Source organism: Salmo salar, unplaced genomic scaffold (assembly GCF_905237065.1).
Source record: "Salmo salar unplaced genomic scaffold, Ssal_v3.1, whole genome shotgun sequence".
NCBI classification, from domain to species: Eukaryota; Metazoa; Chordata; class Actinopteri; order Salmoniformes; family Salmonidae; genus Salmo; species Salmo salar.
This window is the reverse complement of record NW_025549697.1, coordinates 116,085-133,072: the sequence shown is the minus strand read 5'-3', so window position 1 is coordinate 133,072 and position 16,988 is coordinate 116,085. Positions and strand designations below refer to the sequence as shown.

Below are 16,988 nucleotides of genomic sequence, written 5' to 3'. Positions count from 1 at the left end.
CTTTACCTTGCAAAATCTTGTCCCATCTACAATGTCCGTTCCTGGCCACATCCTCCTCTTGATTGGCGTGGTCGCCTTCACCTTCCAGCCTTTTAGTTTCTCTTCTATCTCCTCATCCGTAATGTATGCGGGCAAGTTCAAAAAGGACACCACCAGCTCATCGTTCCCTAGTTCTTTAGCCATGATTTGACAGTTCTTTATCTTTAGCCCGTCTATTAGTCTTTCTTTTCCATTTACATGAGACATTGTTACTTCATACTTATTCCCGTCTTTCATTCGACATCCCAGTATTGTTCCGCAAACTTCCTTTATTCCTCTCAGCAATTCCATCGTTGTTATTTTCCCTTCTCCACTTATTTCCACGTTCACCGTCAGTTCCTTCTCATATGTTCTTTTTTCAGTTCTTCGTTTAACATTCTGATTTCACTGTTGTCCTTTCTCGTCGTCGTTTGTATTCTTGATGTCGAAGCCATGTTGTCCGTCCGGTTATTTTAAGCAATATCCCCCAAACAGCTCACGCTGATGGGGGACAATAGCAAAAACGTTTCACAGAAACTTCACTACAGTCACTCACAAACTTTCAAACTTATAAGTCAACTAGACCTCCAAAAAAAACGATATTCTCTCTCAAGCACTCAGACACCTGCTTCTCTTCCACTTCCTGAAACTCCAAAAAGGGGCGTGTGAAGCGAACGTGATAACCACTAGACCACAGAAACTACTGCTTGATTTTCCTGCAAGAAGTAAACCGAATTTTACAGATATTCATGGCACGTATTCGAATTTCCAAAATTCAGAATTTATGAAAATAACAATTCTCTGTTAAAGTACTGTACCTACTGCACATGTCAAAGAGCTCTGTTTCCGCCCGGTTTCGAACCGAGGACCTTTCGCGGTTAAGCGAACGTGATAACCACTACACTACAGAAACTTCTTCAACAATTATCTGCAAGGAGTAAACCGAATTTTACAGATATTCATGGCACGTGTTCGAATTTCCAAAATTAGGCATTAATGAAAATCTATTCTCTGTTAACAGTACAGTACCTCTGAACATGTCAAAGAGCATTGTTTCCTCCCGGTTTCAAACCAAGGACCTTTCGCGTGTAAAGCTAACATGATAACCACTACACTACAGAAACTGCTGCTACATTTTTCTGCAAGGAGTAAACCGAATTTTACAGATATTCATGGCACGTATTCGAATTTCCAAAATAAAGAATTCATGAAATTAACAATTCTGTTAACCACTACGGTACCTACAGCACGTGTCAATGAGCTCTGTTTCCGCCCGGTTTCGAACCGAGGACCTTTCGCGTGTGAAGCAAACGTGATTTTTTTTTTTTAATTTTTTTTTATTATCAAAAATGTTTGTTTACAATATTTACAGTACAATCTACTGTTTACAGTACAATCCACAGAGAACAATACAGAAGACACTAGACTAACAGAGGCAGGTGAACAATTCACCCCCTATCAAATTATCAACAAAGAAAATATCAAAACAGTGCTTTCAAAAATTATAAGTGATACCTCCACTCTCCTCTCGTGAAATTAACCCACTCCCTTCAACAAAAGACTCATCAAAATGTTCCATCCCATAATTAAACAACATATCTATGTGTTTACTGAACAGTGCTATAAAGATACTCCACACCTGAACCCTCTTTCTGTCAAAAGAAACATAATTCCTCCTACAAAAAATAGCATACCTCACAAAACTCAAAACCATATTCAACAAACACACATTAGCACCCTCACATTTACCAGACACTCCAAATAACAAAAGTTCCTCCCACGCATACTTTTTCACGAAATCTCCCCCCAGTTTCTACATAACATTTCCTTAACTTTACAAAAAAATATTTTAAATCCTCACATTCTATAAACAAATGCATAAGAGTTTCCGGGAAAACGTCCACATACGTCGCATTCCCTTTCTATCTCACAATTAATTTTCTTTAGCACCACCTTTGTAAATATTCTATTATGTCTTAGTTTGAAATCATTATTTTCACACTCCTTACTATTATATTTTACATTTAAATTTCCCCATATCTTTTTTTCATCCAATTCCGGAAAAACTACTTTCCAAAATTTCTCAGCAGCCGGCCTTCTACACACTTTTCCTACCATTATTCTATACAATCTTTTCACTGGTATACTAGATAAATGTACTTTCTTCTTACTGCTACCAATGAACAAATTAGGAAATACAAATAAATCTTCTCTTTCAACTTCACTATTTATTAAATCAACCCATGCTCTTGGTATACTATTCTTTATCTTGTCATACATATTATTCACTGTTCCCCTTCCCACCTCTTCATCCCATTCATTGATTATGTCAAAAATAGCTTCCCCAGGTAAAAACCCTGGAATTACCTCATATGTATAATCTTTTATTTGCCGTAGACCTGCACTCATAAATACTTTATTATACAAAACTTTTTCTTTGTTCTTGATTTTCTCATTCAGAAATATAGGTTGATTCATAATCAGGTCAATATGTCCACATTCATAATATACATTAGGCAACAACTCTGCCCATGCATTTAGCACCTCTTTATAAAAATCTGGTACCTTTTCAAACATTGCCCTTTTAAGCCCCATCAATAAACCATTATCCTCACAACCACCACTCTCCTCTAAGTAGACTCTAAAGAAGTGTTTCCAGCCATAATCTTCACTGTCATACAAATATTTCTTTACTGTTTTTATCCTAATAGCTTTTCTTTTGACATCTAAATCTACAAGTTTTAAACCTCCATCCACATAGTCAGCAATCAATGTTTTCTGAGACATTCTCACTCCTTTACCATCCCATATAAAATTTGACACCACATTATTCAATTCATTTAGGACCCACTCCGGCATGTCCAGGACTCCCAAAACATACACAAATTTGGATAATACCAAAGCATTTGCAACAATTACTTTCCCTTGTAACTTTAGTTTTCTATTTTTCCAGAAATTCAACGTTAGCTTGACTTTATTAAGGATCCCAGTCCAAGTTATATCTTTTGCCTCTTTCTCCTTTACACCAATGTTTACTCCCAGCACTTTAATAAAATCCTTTGCGCTCTTGAATGGAATCTCACACCCGTTTACATTGATATCCCCAACAAACATTATTTCAGTCTTCTCTATATTAACTTTAGCACCCGATGCCTTGCCATATATATCTATGATCCCCATAATGCTTCCAATACTTTCTATATCCTTCACAGTACAAGTAGTGTCATCAGCGTACTGATGTACAACACTGACACCACCACCTGGGATTCCAACACCCCTTACTTCTTTATTACTATTTATCAATGTAGCTAACGGTTCTGTAGAAACACTGTACAGCAGAGCTGACAAAGGACAGCCCTGCCTTACTGACCTCTCCACAGGGAAAGTATCTGTTAACACTCCGTTACATTTAACACAACTTTTAGCCCCACTATACAACAGGTTGATCCAAGATACAAACTTTGGCCCAAACCCAAACCTCTCCAAAGTCTGTAATAAAAAGCTGTGCTCCACTCTATCGAAAGCTTTGTTAAAGTCCAAACTTAAAACTATACCACCTTCATTTTTCATTTGATTAACAACATCCCTAATTGTACAAATGACATCTGCAATATCTCTTCCAGGTATGCCGTAGGCTTGTGTTGATTCAATAATACTCCCAATCACCTTTTTCATCCTATTCGCTAACACTTTAGTCAGTATCTTATAATCCGAATTTAGAAGGCTAATAGGCCTATAATTTTCTAACTTTAATCTACTGCCCCTATTTTTGAATAAGATCGTTAACATTCCAGTTGACATAGACTCAGGGATTTCCTTATTCTCTTCCATATAATGAAACACCCTCACTAAAATGGGTGCCAAAATATCTACAAAGACTTTATAGAACTCATTTGTTAAACCATCCAAACCCGGACTTTTATTACCTTGCGTGCTAACAATTGCTTCCTTGATTTCCATAATCGAAATCTCTTCATCACACATCATTCTATCTGCCTGCGATACTTTGGCACTAATTGTATCCAACACTTTTACAACACACACTTTATCTACATCATTCTTTTTGTAAAGATTTCTGTAAAAGGTTTCAACTGTCTCTAAGATCCCAACAAAATCGTTTACCTTTACACCTCTTTCATCTTCCAACTCTACAATGTAACTCTTAGTTTGTTTTCTTTTTCCAGACCCAAAAAAAGGATGTACATTTCTCTCCCTCCAAAGCGTACTGTGCCCTGCTCCTAACAATAGCACCCAAACATTTATTTTTTTCATAACGACCCAGCTCTGCATGGATTTTCAAATAATTCACAACATCATAGTCTGGATCCGTATCAGCCTTTTCAAGTTCATGCAACATCCTATTCCTAAGCATTATTTCTTTCTGCTTATCTAAACGGTTATGATTTTTTGCGTACCTAATACTCCTATTTTTTACTTTTACTTTCACTTCCTCCCACCATAAACACACATTCTCTTTTAACAGTACATTAGACATTTCATCATTAATACATTCAACAATTTCATTTCTATATCCTTCCTCCTTTAACAGACTGGCATTTAAACACCAGACACCTCCCCCTCTCCTCTCCACACCAAAACCCATTTGAAATGACATTACTGCATGATCACTATATGCTGTAAAGGTATATGACACCTTCTTAACATTCTGCACCAATTCTTGTTTTGCTAGACATAAATCAATTCTGCTTTGTTTTAATTCCTTTAGAACCACCTGCCTTCTAGAGAATACTCTTCTGTTTGGATTTTCAGCCCTCCATATATCTACTAGATTCTCCTCATTCATAAGTTTCCATAATGCATTTCTAGAAGAGTCATATCTGAATTTAGCACAACTAGAGGCATCCATTCTACTACACCTCACATTAAAATCTCCTATCAGTATACAGTTTTCTGAGCACAGTGTTTTTAATTTGTGAAACATTTCTCTCCTTTCAGATTCAATGTTTGAAGCATAAACATTAATTAAACGAAAAACTACATTTTGAACTTCAAATTCAATTACAATAAGTCTGCCATCATTGTCAGCATATATTTCTTTTACATTTTGCACCACATCATTTTTTATCAAAATAGCCACACCACATGTTTTATCCCCTCCATGACTACAAAAAATTAAATCTGACCATTTACTCTTAATCTCCTGCATTTTGGAGTCTGTCCAATTGGTCTCTTGAAAACACAACATGTCTGCCTTAACAGACACTAATACCTGCTCAAATTTGCTCATGTTTCTCAAACTGTTACCATTTAGGGATGCGACTGTAATCATTATGAATGTGTGCAGAAGTATAATCAGAGCCAAACAAGTCCTTAAAAATCCTACTTTTTCTTTTTTCCAAAACCCATCATCTCCCTGGTTTTCGACAATGACCTCTTATTTTTTACAAACAACTGAAGATCCTCACTATCTATTTCATCATCCGTCTCTTTATTTGGATTTTTGGGGGGAGCGGCGGGGAAGCCTTTTGAAAAGTGCGCTTTAACAGTGCCCGTGACTTCAGTGGACCCAGCCCACTCTTTGGTGTAATTTTTACACAGGCTTAAAGCTGGCTCAGGCACCTGAGAAGCACCTTGCACCATCTCTACCTGTGTATGTCTTTCACCCATCATGTGCTGCTGTTCCACCTTGTCAGCAGCAGAGACTAAAACGGCGTCTCGTGCTTTGCCAGGAGACATTACAGGCTCTTCAAGCTTATCTGCCACTGTCTCTGGAGTCACACTCTCCATGTCACTCTCATCCTCCCTCTCCATAGGCACACTCCCCTCTTCCTCAGACGTGAGGTCCATTGTTTGCAAAAGTAAGTGATTTTCTCCCTTATTACAGCTACATCTAACTTTAGGTCTGTCACACATTTTGCACACATTTCCTATGTTCCGACATTCTCTGGCATAATGCCCTTGTTCACTACATTTGTGGCATGTGAATTCCGGACATTCCTTAAGTATGTGCCCCGGCTGAATACATAATCTACATACCTTCACTTGATTGTCGTGGATTACACGAAAATATTCAAATCCCTCGACAGTGTTAAATTTTGTAGAATATGGCAAGGATTGCACATTGTCTGTAAACTTTACCTTGCAAAATCTTGTCCCATCTACAATGTCCGTTCCTGGCCACATCCTCCTCTTGATTGGCGTGGTCGCCTTCACCTTCCAGCCTTTTAGTTTCTCTTCTATCTCCTCATCCGTAATGTATGCGGGCAAGTTCAAAAAGGACACCACCAGCTCATCGTTCCCTAGTTCTTTAGCCATGATTTGACAGTTCTTTATCTTTAGCCCGTCTATTAGTCTTTCTTTTCCATTTACATGAGACATTGTTACTTCATACTTATTCCCGTCTTTCATTCGACATCCCAGTATTGTTCCGCAAACTTCCTTTATTCCTCTCAGCAATTCCATCGTTGTTATTTTCCCTTCTCCACTTATTTCCACGTTCACCGTCAGTTCCTTCTCATATGTTCTTTTTTTCAGTTCTTCGTTTAACATTCTGATTTCACTGTTGTCCTTTCTCGTCGTCGTTTGTATTCTTGATGTCGAAGCCATGTTGTCCGTCCGGTTATTTTAAGCAATATCCCCCAAACAGCTCACGCTGATGGGGGACAATAGCAAAAACGTTTCACAGAAACTTCACTACAGTCACTCACAAACTTTCAAACTTATAAGTCAACTAGACCTCCAAAAAAAACGATATTCTCTCTCAAGCACTCAGACACCTGCTTCTCTTCCACTTCCTGAAACTCCAAAAAGGGGCGTGTGAAGCAAACGTGATAACCACTAGACCACAGAAACTACTGCTTGATTTTCCTGCAAGAAGTAAACCGAATTTTACAGATATTCAGGGCACGTATTCGAATTTCCAAAATAAAGAATTCATGAAATTTTCTGTTACCACTACGGTACTTCAGAATGTGTCAATGAGCGTTGTTTCCGCCCGGTTTCGAACCAGGGACCTTTCGCGTGTGAAGCAAACGTGATAACCACTACACCACAGAAACTACTGCTACAATTAGCTGCAAGGAGTAAACCGAATTTTACAGATATTCATGGCACGTATTCGAATTTCCAAAATACAGAATTCATGAAAATAACAATTCTTTGTTGAAAGTACAGTACCTACTGCACGTGTCAAAGAGCTCTGTTTCCGCCCGGTTTCGAACCGAGGACCTTTCGCGTGTTAAGCGAACGTGATAACCACTACACTACAGAAACTGCTTCAACAATTATCTGCAAGGAGTAAACCGAATTTTACAGATATTCATGGCACGTGTTCAAATTTCCAAAATTAGGCATTTATGAAAATAACTATTCTCTGTTAATAGTACAGTACCTACTGCACATGTCAAAGAGCACTGTTTCCTCCCGGTTTCAAACTGAGGACCTTTCACGTGTAAAGCGAACGTGATAACCACTACACTACAGACACTGCTGCTACATTCAGCTGCAAGGAGTAAACCGAATTTTACAGATATTCATGGCACGTGTTGAAATTTCCAAATTTAGGCATTTATGAAAATAACTATTCTCTTTTAAAAGTATTGTACCTACTGCAGGTGTCAAAGAGCACTGTTTCCGCCCGGTTTCGAACCGAGGACCTTTCGCGTGTAAAGCGAACGTGATAACCACTACACTACAGAAACTTCTGCTTGATTTTCCTGCAAGAAGTAAACCGAATTTTACAGATATTCAGGGCACGTATTCGAATTTCCAAAAGTAGGCATTTATGAAAATAACTATTCTCTGTTAATAGTACAGTACCTACTGCACATGTCAAAGAGCACTGTTTCCGCCTGGTTTCAAACCGAGGACCTTTCACGTGTAAAGCTAACGTGATAACCACTACACTACAGAAACTGCTGCTACATTTAGCTGCAAGGAGTAAACCGAATTTTACAGATATTCATGGCACGTGTTCAAATTTCCAAAATTAGGCATTTATGAAAATAACTATTCTCTTTTAAAAGTACTGTACCTACTGCACGTGTCAAAGAGCACTGTTTCCGCCCGTCCAGGACCTTTCGCGTGTAAAGCGAACGTGATAACCACTACACTACAGAAACTTCTGCTTGATTTTCCTGCAAGAAGTAAACCGAATTTTAAAAATATTCATGGCACGTATTCGAATTTCCAAAATAAAGAATTCATGAAATTTTCTGTTACCACTATGGTACTTCAGAATGTGTCAATGAGTTTTGTTTCCGCCCGGTTTCGAACCAGGGACCTTTCGCGTGTGAAGCAAACGTGATAACCACTACACTACAGAAACTGCTGCTACATTTCGCAGCGAGGAGTAAACAAAATTTTACAGATATTCATGGCACGTATTCGAATTTCCAAAATACAGAATTCATGAAAATAACAATTCTTTGTTGAAAGTACAGGACCTACTGCATGTGTCAAAGAGCTCTGTTTCCGCCCGGTTTTGAACCGAGGACCTTTCGCGTGTTAAGCGAACGTGATTTTATTTTTATTTTATTTATTTATTTATTTTTTATCAAAAATGTTTGTTTACAATATTTACAGTACAATCTACTGTTTACAGTACAATCCACAGAGAACAATACAGAAGACACTAGACTAACAGAGGCAGGTGAACAATTCACCCCCTATCAAATTATCAACAAAGAAAATATCAAAACAGTGCTTTCAAAAATTATAAGTGATACCTCCACTCTCCTCTCGTGAAATTAACCCACTCCCTTCAACAAAAGACTCATCAAAATGTTCCATCCCATAATTAAACAACATATCTATGTGTTTACTGAACAGTGCTATAAAGATACTCCACACCTGAACCCTCTTTCTGTCAAAAGAAACATAATTCCTCCTACAAAAAATAGCATACCTCACAAAACTCAAAACCATATTCAACAAACACACATTAGCACCCTCACATTTACCAGACACTCCAAATAACAAAAGTTCCTCCCACGCATACTTTTTCACGAAATCTCCCCCCCAGTTTCTACATAACATTTCCTTAACTTTACAAAAAAATATTTTAAATCCTCACATTCTATAAACAAATGCATAAGAGTTTCCGGGAAACGTCCACATACGTCGCATTCCCTTTCTATCTCACAATTAATTTTCTTTAGCACCACCTTTGTAAATATTCTATTATGTCTTAGTTTGAAATCATTATTTTCACACTCCTTACTATTATATTTTACATTTAAATTTCCCCATATCTTTTTTTCATCCAATTCCGGAAAAACTACTTTCCAAAATTTCTCAGCAGCCGGCCTTCTACACACTTTTCCTACCATTATTCTATACAATCTTTTCACTGGTATACTAGATAAATGTACTTTCTTCTTACTGCTACCAATGAACAAATTAGGAAATACAAATAAATCTTCTCTTTCAACTTCACTATTTATTAAATCAACCCATGCTCTTGGTATACTATTCTTTATCTTGTCATACATATTATTCACTGTTCCCCTTCCCACCTCTTCATCCCATTCATTGATTATGTCAAAAATAGCTTCCCCAGGTAAAAACCCTGGAATTACCTCATATGTATAATCTTTTATTTGCCGTAGACCTGCACTCATAAATACTTTATTATACAAAACTTTTTCTTTGTTCTTGATTTTCTCATTCAGAAATATAGGTTGATTCATAATCAGGTCAATATGTCCACATTCATAATATACATTAGGCAACAACTCTGCCCATGCATTTAGCACCTCTTTATAAAAATCTGGTACCTTTTCAAACATTGCCCTTTTAAGCCCCATCAATAAACCATTATCCTCACAACCACCACTCTCCTCTAAGTAGACTCTAAAGAAGTGTTTCCAGCCATAATCTTCACTGTCATACAAATATTTCTTTACTGTTTTTATCCTAATAGCTTTTCTTTTGACATCTAAATCTACAAGTTTTAAACCTCCATCCACATAGTCAGCAATCAATGTTTTCTGAGACATTCTCACTCCTTTACCATCCCATATAAAATTTGTCACCACATTATTCAATTCATTTAGGACCCACTCCGGCATGTCGAGGACTCCCAAAACATACACAAATTTGGATAATACCAAAGCATTTGCAACAATTACTTTCCCTTGTAACTTTAGTTTTCTATTTTTCCAGAAATTCAACGTTAGCTTGACTTTATTAAGGATCCCAGTCCAAGTTATATCTTTTGCCTCTTTCTCCTTTACACCAATGTTTACTCCCAGCACTTTAATAAAATCCTTTGCGCTCTTGAATGGAATCTCACACCCGTTTACATTGATATCCCCAACAAACATTATTTCAGTCTTCTCTATATTAACTTTAGCACCCGATGCCTTGCCATATATATCTATGATCCCCATAATGCTTCCAATACTTTCTATATCCTTCACAGTACAAGTAGTGTCATCAGCGTACTGATGTACAACACTGACACCACCACCTGGGATTCCAACACCCCTTACTTCTTTATTACTATTTATCAATGTAGCTAACGGTTCTGTAGAAACACTGTACAGCAGAGCTGACAAAGGACAGCCCTGCCTTACTGACCTCTCCACAGGGAAAGTATCTGTTAACACTCCGTTACATTTAACACAACTTTTAGCCCCACTATACAACAGGTTGATCCAAGATACAAACTTTGGCCCAAACCCAAACCTCTCCAAAGTCTGTAATAAAAAGCTGTGCTCCACTCTATCGAAAGCTTTGTTAAAGTCCAAACTTAAAACTATACCACCTTCATTTTTCATTTGATTAACAACATCCCTAATTGTACAAATTACATCTGCAATATCTCTTCCAGGTATGCCGTAGGCTTGTGTTGATTCAATAATACTCCCAATCACCTTTTTCATCCTATTCGCTAACACTTTAGTCAGTATCTTATAATCCGAATTTAGAAGGCTAATAGGCCTATAATTTTCTAACTTTAATCTACTGCCCCTATTTTTGAATAAGATCGTTAACATTCCAGTTGACATAGACTCAGGGATTTCCTTATTCTCTTCCATATAATGAAACACCCTCACTAAAATGGGTGCCAAAATATCTACAAAGACTTTATAGAACTCATTTGTTAAACCATCCAAACCCGGACTTTTATTACCTTGCGTGCTAACAATTGCTTCCTTGATTTCCATAATCGAAATCTCTTCATCACACATCATTCTATCTGCCTGCGATACTTTGGCACTAATTGTATCCAACACTTTTACAACACACACTTTATCTACATCATTCTTTTTGTAAAGATTTCTGTAAAAGGTTTCAACTGTCTCTAAGATCCCAACAAAATCGTTTACCTTTACACCTCTTTCATCTTCCAACTCTACAATGTAACTCTTAGTTTGTTTTCTTTTTCCAGACCCCAAAAAAAGGATGTACATTTCTCTCCCTCCAAAGCGTACTGTGCCCTGCTCCTAACAATAGCACCCAAACATTTATTTTTTTCATAACGACCCAGCTCTGCATGGATTTTCAAATAATTCACAACATCATAGTCTGGATCCGTATCAGCCTTTTCAAGTTCATGCAACATCCTATTCCTAAGCATTATTTCTTTCTGCTTATCTAAACGGTTATGATTTTTTGCGTACCTAATACTCCTATTTTTTACTTTTACTTTCACTTCCTCCCACCATAAACACACATTCTCTTTTAACAGTACATTAGACATTTCATCATTAATACATTCAACAATTTCATTTCTATATCCTTCCTCCTTTAACAGACTGGCATTTAAACACCAGACACCTCCCCCTCTCCTCTCCACACCAAAACCCATTTGAAATGACATTACTGCATGATCACTATATGCTGTAAAGGTATATGACACCTTCTTAACATTCTGCACCAATTCTTGTTTTGCTAGACATAAATCAATTCTGCTTTGTTTTAATTCCTTTAGAACCACCTGCCTTCTAGAGAATACTCTTCTGTTTGGATTTTCAGCCCTCCATATATCTACTAGATTCTCCTCATTCATAAGTTTCCATAATGCATTTCTAGAAGAGTCATATCTGAATTTAGCACAACTAGAGGCATCCATTCTACTACACCTCACATTAAAATCTCCTATCAGTATACAGTTTTCTGAGCACAGTGTTTTTAATTTGTGAAACATTTCTCTCCTTTCAGATTCAATGTTTGAAGCATAAACATTAATTAAACGAAAAACTACATTTTGAACTTCAAATTCAATTACAATAAGTCTGCCATCATTGTCAGCATATATTTCTTTTACATTTTGCACCACATAATTTTTTATCAAAATAGCCACACCACATGTTTTATCCCCTCCATGACTACAAAAAATTAAATCTGACCATTTACTCTTAATCTCCTGCATTTTGGAGTCTGTCCAATTGGTCTCTTGAAAACACAACAATGAGCGTTGTTTCCGCCTGGTTTCGAACCAAGGACCTTTCGCGTGTGAAGCCAACGTGATAACCACTACACTACAGAAACTGCTGTAACACTTACCTGCAAGGAGTAAAACGAATTTTACTGATATTCATGGCACGTGATCGAATTTCCAAAATTAGGAATTTATGAAAATAACTATTCTCTTTTAAAAGTACAGTACCTACTGCACGTGTCAAAGAGCACTGTTTCCGCCCAGTTTCGAACCGAGGACCTTTCGCGTGTAAAGCGAACGTGATAACCACTACACTACAGAAACTGCTGCTTGATTTTCCTGCAAGAAGTGAACCGAATTTTACAGATATTCATGGCACGTATTCGAATTTCCAAAATAAGGCATTTATGAAAATAACTATTCTCTGTTAATAGTATTGTACCTACTGCACATGTCAAAGAGCACTGTTTCCTCCCGGTTTCAAACTGAGGACCTTTCACGTGTAAAGCTAACGTGATAACCACTACACTACAGAAACTGCTGCTTGATTTTTCTGCAAGGAGTAAGCCGAATTTTAAAAATATTCATGGCACGTATTCGAATTTCCAAAATAAAGAATTCATGAAATTTTCTGTTACCACTATGGTACTACAGAATGTGTCAATGAGCTTTGTTTCCGCCCGGTTTCGAACCAGGGACCTTTCGCGTGTGAAGCGAACGTGATAACCACTACACCACAGAAACTACTGCTACAATTAGCTGCAAGGAGTAAACCGAATTTAAAAAATATTCATGGCACGTATTCGAATTTCCAAAACAAGAGAATAATGAAATTCTTTGTTAACACTATGGTACTTCTTGAATGTGTCGATGAGCGTTGTTTCCGCCTGGTTTCGAACCAGGGACCTTTCGCGTGTGAACAAACGTGATAACCATTACACTACAGAAACTGCTGCTACATTTAGCTGCGAGGAGTAAACCGAATTTTACAGATATTCATGGCACGTGTTCAAATTTCCAAAATTAGGCATTTATGAAAATAACTATTCTCTGTTAATAGTACAGTACCTACTGCACATGTCAAAGAGCACTGTTTCCACCCGGTTTCAAACTGAGGACCTTTCACGTGTAAAGCGAACGTGATAACCACTACACTACAGAAACTGCTGCTACATTTAGCTGCAAGGAGTAAACGGAATTTTACAGATATTCATGGCACGTATTCGAATTTCCTAAAATACAGAATTCATGAAAATAACAATTCTTTGTTGAAAGTACAGTACCTACTGCACTTGTCAAAGAGCTCTGTTTCCGCCCGGTTTCGAACCGAGGACCTTTCGCGTGTTAAGCGAACGTGATAACCGCTACACTACAGAAACTGCTTCAACAATTATCTGCAAGGAGTAAACCGAATTTTACAGATATTCATGGCACGTGTTCAAATTTCCAAAATTAGGCATTTATGAAAATAACTATTCTCTGTTAATAGTACAGTACCTACTGCACATGTCAAAGATCAGTGTTTCCTCCCGGTTTCAAACTGAGGACCTTTCACGTGTAAAGCGAACGTGATAACCACTACACTACAGAAACTGCTGCTTGATTTTCCTGCAAGAAGTAAACCGAATTTTACAGATATTCAGGGCACGTATTCGAATTTCCAAAATACAGAATTTATGAAAATAACAATTCTTTGTTGAAAGTACAGTACCTACTGCACGTGTCAAAGAGCTCTGTTTCCGCCTGGTTTCGAACCGAGGACCTTTCGCGTGTTAAGCGAACGTGATAACCACTACACTACAGAAACTTCTTCCACAATTATCTGCAAGGAGTAAACCGAATTTTACAGATATTCATGGCACGTGTTCAAATTTCCAAAATTAGGCATTTATGAAAATAACTATTCTCTGTTAATAGTACAGTACCTACTGCACATGTCAAAGAGCACTGTTTCCTCCCGGTTTCAAACTGAGGACCTTTCACGTGTAAAGCGAACGTGATAACCACTACACTACAGAAACTGCTGCTTGATTTTCCTGCAAGAAGTAAACCGAATTTTACAGATATTCAGGGCACGTATTCGAATTTCCAAAATACAGAATTTATGAAAATAACAATTCTTTGTTGAAAGTACAGTACCTACTGCACGTGTCAAAGAGCTCTGTTTCCGCCCGGTTTCGAACCGAGGACCTTTCGCGTGTTAAGCGAACGTGATTTTTTTTTTTTTTTTTTTTATATTATCAAAAATGTTTGTTTACAATATTTACAGTACAATCTACTGTTTACAGTACAATCCACAGAGAACAATACAGAAGACACTAGACTAACAGAGGCAGGTGAACAATTCACCCCCTATCAAATTATCAACAAAGAAAATATCAAAACAGTGCTTTCAAAAATTATAAGTGATACCTCCACTCTCCTCTCGTGAAATTAACCCACTCCCTTCAACAAAAGACTCATCAAAATGTTCCATCCCATAATTAAACAACATATCTATGTGTTTACTGAACAGTGCTATAAAGATACTCCACACCTGAACCCTCTTTCTGTCAAAAGAAACATAATTCCTCCTACAAAAAATAGCATACCTCACAAAACTCAAAACCATATTCAACAAACACACATTAGCACCCTCACATTTACCAGACACTCCAAATAACAAAAGTTCCTCCCACGCATACTTTTTCACGAAATCTCCCCCCAGTTTCTACATAACATTTCCTTAACTTTACAAAAAAATATTTTAAATCCTCACATTCTATAAACAAATGCATAAGAGTTTCCGGGAAACGTCCACATACGTCGCATTCCCTTTCTATCTCACAATTAATTTTCTTTAGCACCACCTTTGTAAATATTCTATTATGTCTTAGTTTGAAATCATTATTTTCACACTCCTTACTATTATATTTTACATTTAAATTTCCCCATATCTTTTTTTCATCCAATTCCGGAAAAACTACTTTCCAAAATTTCTCAGCAGCCGGCCTTCTACACACTTTTCCTACCATTATTCTATACAATCTTTTCACTGGTATACTAGATAAATGTACTTTCTTCTTACTGCTACCAATGAACAAATTAGGAAATACAAATAAATCTTCTCTTTCAACTTCACTATTTATTAAATCAACCCATGCTCTTGGTATACTATTCTTTATCTTGTCATACATATTATTCACTGTTCCCCTTCCCACCTCTTCATCCCATTCATTGATTATGTCAAAATAGCTTCCCCAGGTAAAAACCCTGGAATTACCTCATATGTATAATCTTTTATTTGCCGTAGACCTGCAATCATAAATGCTTTATTATACAAAACTTTTTCTTTGTTCTTGATTTTCTCATTCAGAAATATAGGTTGATTCATAATCAGGTCAATATGTCCACATTCATAATATACATTAGGCAACAACTCTGCCCATGCATTTAGCACCTCTTTATAAAAATCTGGTACCTTTTCAAACATTGCCCTTTTAAGCCCCATCAATAAACCATTATCCTCACAACCACCACTCTCCTCTAAGTAGACTCTAAAGAAGTGTTTCCAGCCATAATCTTCACTGTCATACAAATATTTCTTTACTGTTTTTATCCTAATAGCTTTTCTTTTGACACCTAAATCTACAAGTTTTAAACCTCCATCCACATAGTCAGCAATCAATGTTTTCTGAGATATTCTCACTCCTTTACCATCCCATATAAAATTTGACACCACATTATTCAATTCATTTAGGACCCACTCCGGCATGTCCAGGACTCCCAAAACATACACAAATTTGGATAATACCAAAGCATTTGCAACAATTACTTTCCCTTGTAACTTTAGTTTTCTATTTTTCCAGAAATTCAACGTTAGCTTGACTTTATTAAGGATCCCAGTCCAAGTTATATCTTTTGCCTCTTTCTCCTTTACACCAATGTTTACTCCCAGCACTTTAATAAAATCCTTTGCGCTCTTGAATGGAATCTCACACCCGTTTACATTGATATCCCCAACAAACATTATTTCAGTCTTCTCTATATTAACTTTAGCACCCGATGCCTTGCCATATATATCTATGATCCCCATAATGCTTCCAATACTTTCTATATCCTTCACAGTACAAGTAGTGTCATCAGCGTACTGATGTACAACACTGACACCACCACCTGGGATTCCAACACCCCTTACTTCTTTATTACTATTTATCAATGTAGCTAACGGTTCTGTAGAAACACTGTACAGCAGAGCTGACAAAGGACAGCCCTGCCTTACTGACCTCTCCACAGGGAAAGTATCTGTTAACACTCCGTTACATTTAACACAACTTTTAGCCCCACTATACAACAGGTTGATCCAAGATACAAACTTTGGCCCAAACCCAAACCTCTCCAAAGTCTGTAATAAAAAGCTGTGCTCCACTCTATCGAAAGCTTTGTTAAAGTCCAAACTTAAAACTATACCACCTTCATTTTTCATTTGATTAACAACATCCCTAATTGTACAAATTACATCTGAAATATCTCTTCCAGGTATGCCGTAGGCTTGTGTTGATTCAATAATACTCCCAATCACCTTTTTCATCCTATTCGCTAACACTTTAGTCAGTATCTTATAATCCGAATTTAGAAGGCT

The 16,988-nt window shown here is 37.1% G+C and overlaps 9 non-coding genes across 9 annotated transcripts; all 9 read right to left on the bottom strand.

The window, feature by feature from the left end:
* Positions 1 to 6,964: 6,964 nt before the first annotated feature.
* Positions 6,965 to 7,037, bottom strand: trnav-cac (transfer RNA valine (anticodon CAC)). The gene has a single exon. It is a non-coding gene; the product is annotated as a tRNA-Val (tRNA).
* Positions 7,038 to 7,178: 141 nt separating this feature from the next.
* Positions 7,179 to 7,251, bottom strand: trnav-aac (transfer RNA valine (anticodon AAC)). Its single transcript has one exon. It is a non-coding gene; the product is annotated as a tRNA-Val (tRNA).
* Positions 7,252 to 7,606: 355 nt separating this feature from the next.
* Positions 7,607 to 7,679, bottom strand: trnav-uac (transfer RNA valine (anticodon UAC)). The gene has a single exon. It is a non-coding gene; the product is annotated as a tRNA-Val (tRNA).
* Positions 7,680 to 8,232: 553 nt separating this feature from the next.
* trnav-cac (transfer RNA valine (anticodon CAC)) lies at positions 8,233 to 8,305 on the bottom strand. Its single transcript has one exon. It is a non-coding gene; the product is annotated as a tRNA-Val (tRNA).
* Positions 8,306 to 12,404: 4,099 nt separating this feature from the next.
* trnav-cac (transfer RNA valine (anticodon CAC)) lies at positions 12,405 to 12,477 on the bottom strand. Its single transcript has one exon. It is a non-coding gene; the product is annotated as a tRNA-Val (tRNA).
* Positions 12,478 to 12,618: 141 nt separating this feature from the next.
* Positions 12,619 to 12,691, bottom strand: trnav-uac (transfer RNA valine (anticodon UAC)). Its single transcript has one exon. It is a non-coding gene; the product is annotated as a tRNA-Val (tRNA).
* A 347-nt stretch (positions 12,692 to 13,038) lies between these two features.
* On the bottom strand, positions 13,039 to 13,111 carry trnav-cac (transfer RNA valine (anticodon CAC)). Its single transcript has one exon. It is a non-coding gene; the product is annotated as a tRNA-Val (tRNA).
* A 562-nt stretch (positions 13,112 to 13,673) lies between these two features.
* trnav-aac (transfer RNA valine (anticodon AAC)) lies at positions 13,674 to 13,746 on the bottom strand. The gene has a single exon. It is a non-coding gene; the product is annotated as a tRNA-Val (tRNA).
* A 355-nt stretch (positions 13,747 to 14,101) lies between these two features.
* trnav-aac (transfer RNA valine (anticodon AAC)) lies at positions 14,102 to 14,174 on the bottom strand. Its single transcript has one exon. It is a non-coding gene; the product is annotated as a tRNA-Val (tRNA).
* Between the last annotated feature and the right edge of the window lie 2,814 nt (positions 14,175 to 16,988).